The sequence below is a fragment of the Bos javanicus genome, chromosome 1 (genome assembly GCF_032452875.1).
Source record: "Bos javanicus breed banteng chromosome 1, ARS-OSU_banteng_1.0, whole genome shotgun sequence".
Lineage (NCBI taxonomy): Eukaryota > Metazoa > Chordata > Mammalia > Artiodactyla > Bovidae > Bos > Bos javanicus.
In genome coordinates this window covers 76991592-76997591 of record NC_083868.1, presented here as the reverse complement: position 1 = coordinate 76997591, position 6000 = coordinate 76991592, and the positions used below count along the sequence as shown (strand labels likewise).

The 6000-nt window shown below is 44.9% G+C and overlaps 1 protein-coding gene across 10 annotated transcripts in view; it reads left to right on the top strand.

Annotated features, from left to right (window-relative positions):
* The first annotated feature begins 2975 nt into the window (after nt 1-2975).
* IL1RAP (interleukin 1 receptor accessory protein) overlaps nt 2976-6000 on the top strand; it is a 243594-nt gene continuing 240569 nt past the window's right edge. For 5 of the 10 annotated variants that reach the window (XR_009735599.1, XR_009735600.1, XM_061412981.1 and 2 more), the window contains exon 1: nt 2976-3129. The gene's annotated coding sequence lies outside the window, so the exon portion shown is untranslated. The remainder of the gene's footprint in view (nt 3130-6000) is intronic. The other 5 variants (XM_061412966.1, XM_061412973.1, XM_061412975.1 and 2 more) reach the window with 4 other exon arrangements.

The following is a 6000-nucleotide window of genomic DNA, read 5'->3' as shown; positions in this document are numbered from 1 at the left end:
AATAACTTGAAAAAAGAAGTAGAGGCTAGCAGCAGAGGGAAGAAGCAAGTAATGATGCTTTTCCAATAATCAGTCAATTTCAAAATATTTTGCTGAGCATTTCTAATGTACCCAACACTGTTAGGCACTGACATCAGTGAGTTTGCAACCTCATCCATTCATCCACAGTTGTTCACTGAATGCCTAGTATGTGAGGTTTTCAAACATTTTCTAATTGTACAGTAATATTTTGCCATTAAGCAAATTAAAAAAGAAAAATACTTCCATAATTATGACACATGAACGTTTTCCACAGTCCTTTCAATCACTGTCCGTGTATTCATACCTTTTACACAACCTTTTTAATTATGTCTTTTCCTTTGTATACATAGTTTCATTTAATTATGACAGCAAATACTTTATTGTGTGAGTATACAGCACTGGTTATTTAACCACTTTCATTCTCAGTCACTTGTTTGTCTTAAAATTACAATATTAACATTGTGATGACTTGTCTATATGATACCATCCTCATCAAACTAGGAATATCTCCTCAAAGTCCAAGAATACATCTGGTTAAATTCTGAATCACCGACATGTGCCTGGCAGAGTCAGGACTTCTAGAAAGCACATGAGACTATCTAGTGGGGTGCTTAAGAGCAAGAAGACTGCCTCAGTTCTCATTTTGCAGTCTCATCTTATAGACTTGTGGCCTTGGGCAAGATATGACTTCTCCATCAAGTCTTCATATTGGAAATAATAACAGTAACTTAGATGATTGTGAAAATTAAATTCTGATATATACCAAGTGCCTGCTACATTGTAAGCATATATTATAAACGTGTTCAATGAGTGTATTATATCAGAAAAATATTTGATGACCTGAAATATATTTCATGCTGCTGCTGCTGCTGCTGCTGCTAAGTCGCTTCAGTTGTGTCTGACTCTGTGCGACCCCATAGACAGCAGCCCACCAGGCTCTGCCATCCCTGGGATTCTCCAGGCAAGAACACTGGAGTGGCTTGCCATTGCCTTCTCCTATATATTTCATGAGTCGATAATAAATCAAAGAACAGTTTTGCTTCTACTTCATAAAATAAACTTTTAAAATTTTAGATTGTTTCCTTTTTGGTACAATGTTGTGAACAGGTACTGTGTGCCAGGTATCCAGAGACAAATGTTTTCTCAAGATTGGTTTCCATAAACGATAGAAATAAGTGAAACAACATGAACATGACTACAGCTTTAGTAATATTGTTATTTTACTTTCGGGAGTTCAACCATTTGAGGCAGCAGTGTTTGAGTTTTGCATTGCTGTTCATCTCCAGCTGGTACCTAGAGACTGGCACCTCCTAGTTCCACTTACTAATTCATGAGTAATGAATTTTTCCTTTTTCCTTCATGTCTTTTTTCTCCTTTTCTTTTTTCTTTCTTTGGATCTCAATTTCATGGATAAATAAATAAACAAGATTCAATCAGGTAACTCTAAGAACGGAAAGAAAACTGAAAGTGAAGTCACTCAGTTGTGTCCGACTCTTTGCGACCCCATGGACTATAGCCTACCAGGCTCCTCCATCCATGGGATTTTCCAGGTGAGAATACTGGAGTGGGTTGCCATTTCCTTCTCCAGAAGATCTTCCCAACCCAGGGATTGAACCTGGGTCTACCCGAATTATAGGCAGACGCTTTACCGTCTGAGCCACCAGGGAAGTCCTAAGACTAGAAGGTAAGTCATAAATGTGGTACAGTAAAACATGTGTGAAGAGACAGGTCAACTTGGCTTTTGTTAGGGAAGTCTCAGAAATTAGGAAAGGTGTTGAAGGGCCTTGCCAGCCAGGAAGGGAAGGCAGTGGCAACCCACTCCAGTACTCTTGTCTGGAAAATTCCATGGATGGAGGAGCCTGGTGGGCTGCAGTCCATGGGGTCGCTAAGAGTCGGACACGACTGAGCGACTTCACTTTCACTTTTCACTTTCATGCATTGGAGAAGAAAATGGCAACCCACTCCAGTGTTCTTGCCTGGAGAATCCCAGGGGCGGTGGAGCCTGGTGGGCTGCCGTCTATGGGGTCGCACAGAGTCGGACACGACTAAAGCGACTTAGCAGCAGCAGCAATAGAGAACAGAAGGCTCTTGAACAAAGAAGTCGACAGTCACTGTAAAGCTCCGGATGACTACACAGACTACCATCTCGAGTGGGAGAAGTTGGCTGAGGGCTCTTTCAGAAATCTGGAGAAAAGGGAGTGAATGAAAAGGAGTGATTCTTTTGAGATCGCTTGGTTCTATATCGATTATTTAATTCATTCACTAATTCAGTATACAGGTACTGAGCGCCAGCTTTGCGCCAGGCACCTTGCTAGGCACACCAGTACACGCCAGTGGAAGATACAGATTTCATTTTGCTGTCATGAGCAATAGTTTGTTCCCATGACTGTTACTTGCAGTGGAGCGGGGGCTCCGGACCACCAAGGTCGAGTATGTTTCTTCCTGTAGCGCTCTGGATTTGGCACACGATGGGGGCGCAAATTCTGCACAGATTCATGGCTTTGGTGCAGCAGAGAGTTAAATACACAGAGCCGGGAAGAGGCAGTGTGATAGCGTTCTCGACCATGAGACCAGGATCTTGCAATGAGCCCAAGTGTACGTCTCTGTGTGGAGCAGAGGCACATCTACCCGAAGTGCCTGGCGTCTTGCCAAGCTGCGGGACCCACGCTCTCCTCTGAGCGCTCCAGTCTGCCCAGGAGGTGGCGGGGCGCCGAAGGGCCTAGCGCAGCCTCGGGTTGGCGGGCCGCGGGCCGGGCGCCGCTCCTCCTCGCCGCGGGCGGGGCTGCCCTCGGTGCCGCCCCGCGGCCTCGGCTCTTGGAAGCCCAGAGCGCGGGTGGCTGGCGAGCCGAGGCGGCGGGTGGAGCCTGAGCCGCGCGGCGGCGGCCAATCGCGCAGCGGCAGGGGAGGAGCCCCAAAGGGGGAAAAAAGAAAGTGCTGCGGAAAGTAAGAGGCTCATTGCGGGAAGACTGGCCGGATTGGGGTCCCCGGGGCTGGGCTTTGGCCAAGCGCTCCGAAAGATTCGGTGCTGGGCGATTCTGCACTCATTCCCGCCGCCTTCACCACGTCCGCTCTTTGCCTTCACCACGTCCGCTCTTCCTCCCAAGAAAGGTGAGTCTGGTGCGGTGATGAGGGTGGATTCTGACAGATCTTCTCTTTCAACCCTGTTTTACAAAAGGGCAAACTGAAGCATAGAGCGAGGCAGCGGCTGGAATAGGTCGCACAGCTAGTTAGTGCCGTGGTCAGGACTCGAACCCACTGTCCCGAGTCCCATCCTTGCTTTGTAAACATTTAAGTAACACAGTTACGGGAGGGCTGCGCGTCGCTGCACCCTTCTCCCAGCTCTGAGGGATCTACCTTGGTATATCCCCGCCTTGATTTCTCCGGAGTGCTGCTGTGAACCATGAGGATAGATGGGGGCAGTGTATCCCAGCGTTGCCACTGGGTATCACGTCGCTTCCAGCTTGGACCTGTGACAGCCTGGGTAAAGGCTGCTTACAGCTTCTCTCCCTCTTTCCCGACCTGTTTTCTCAGAAACATGCCCCGCCGAGGGGGGTCTGTCAGACTCCTGGTGGGGTCAGTGGAGAGGTGAGGGACATCCCAGCACCAGTCACCCCGTTTGGTACCCTGCTCTCTTCAGCCACAGGGGAAGCGGGGCCAGTGGTCCTGTGGGAAATACGATGCTTCTCCTATAGGATTAGCTGACCTCACAGAACCATAGCCACTCTCACTGCTAAGTCCTGGGAAGGAGGGAGGCAGCTGAGTTGCACAGAAAAATCACAAACATAAAAGCAAACTTCTGCCGTTTCCTTTAAGAGTCAGTCCCCAGCTTGTCTTGCCTCCACCCCCTGGTTGTGAAATCCTGAAACACTGCTCTGCTCTAGGGATCTCAGGTTTGCTACCAGCTGAGGAGGAGGATTTACCTGGCTTTCTCTCCAGCTCTGCCACGTTTTAACTGTGTGAATTTGGGCAAGTTATCCAGTCTTTTTGATACTCAGTTTTGTTTTGTTTTTTGTTTTGTGTGTGCCTGTGTTTTTGGTCCAGCCGTAACATGGAGATTTTAATGGTCCCAAAGAGTCCTTAGGTCACTTGGGAGGATGAAACGGGGTAATTCAGACAGCATGGTTATCGTAGCGCCTGACTTGGCACCTGGTCAATTTGACATTGATGGCAGCAATTGTAAATATTGTTACATGTTAACCTTTGAGACAGTGGATGTTTTAGGAAGCTGATTTTTCAGATAGAGTGATTTTTTTTTTTTTTAATCTGAATGTTGTGGTGTTTCCTTCTTTGGAGTTTAAACAGCTCTTTTATAGTGTTTTCTGAATGCCCTCTGCATGTGACTTTGATCGTAGATGCTTGACTTGGAATATAGAATGTTTCTCAGTGATGCCGATTCCCTGCTAGTTTTTAGGTCAAACCTCAGTTCTGTGAAACTTTGATCTGAGGCTGCCTTTATTGGCAAAGAAGGTCTTGAATTTGATGAGAGGTAGAAAGACAAGAGGAGAAGTTACAAGTTTCATCTATGTTGCAGACTATTCTAAGCCTTTTATTCCTGCTGTCTCAGGTCAAACAAGCAACTTTATACGTTTCAGCTGGTATAGGAAAACAAGAAGATTTACATGCATTTCTTTTGGATTATACAGTGGTGCTCCTAAATTCAGTCCCTCTGGACACAAACATCTAATATAAATACAAACGTCCACATGTGCCCGCCCTCTCTAGTCATCCTTTATTGTTGGCATTACTGGTATTTTAAAATGAAGTAGTGTCCCTTATATACCCCCACCTGGAATGTAACAATTGATTTTATTCTGATTGACTTCATACAGTTATATACTATTATCTCCTGGCTGTGCTATAAATCCCTGAACTGAGCATCCAGTATTTATAGTTGGTTGCCTGCTTCACGGTCCATTGCATACTGAAGTATGCAGGGTGGGGGTGTGATACACCAGGAGGAAAGGACAGAGTTTGGCGGTACCCCTTAGGTAGCTCCCACACCAGGAATTTGCAGAGGATGGGAATGCTTGCTTCTGTCAGCCTGTTCCGTGTGCATGCATTGTGATGAGCTGCCCAGGATACATCTGAACGCGTGCCTGAGAGACTGGGGACTTGTAGGGAAAAGGAAAATGTTCAAAATAAGGTCAGAACAAGGGGATGGGAGATTGAAAGGTGACTCCTTTTAGTTCTGGTTTTTCAAAGAAAGGTTATTCAGTTATACCTTTTCTCCTTATCTAGACTGTTATATATATATATATATATATATATGCCTTTACAATTTTCAGTGTATTCCATATGTATTATCTTCATTGCTACTTACTATAGCCTTGAGAGAAGGACATAATAGGCATAGTAATAGTGGAAGTATAAAATGATGATATGATAAAGTATGAAAAAAACCAGTTTTCTGATCAAATTCAAATTCCATCTCTAATTCCTACATAGCTGGGTAATACTAAGCAATTCATCTCACTGTTTAAAGTGAAAAAAATGCTTACCCCAAGGATTCATATAAAAAGTACAATAAGTCAAATAATGTAAAATGAGTCTAGTGAGTAGGTGCTCATTAAATGATATCTCTTCTTAGCTGATGTCAATTTATTGAGAAGAAAATTGAATGAGAGTCAGAGAAAGGAGAAGTTGTCAAGGGTCAGGTGGTTAGTAAATTTCAGTCTTAGAAATACACTTCACATCTTTTGACTTCTAGTGGAGGGCTTTTCCCATCACTTCCTGTCATCTCTCCAATGACATTGTTAGCAATTTACTTCAGTTGTTAGGGTGACCTTACTTATTTGGTGACTTCAGGGTATTCATTTTGTCCTGAAGAGAATAGTTCTTTGCTGAGAGAACTATGCTCTGTAGAGTTTGGTGGGACAGCTGTCAGGAGAAGAAGTTTCAGAGTGATGAATCTCTAGGGCAGCCTGTCTGCTCACTTGAGTTTGATGTAGTACACCTTTAGTTCCTAGGCAGAAGGGTACC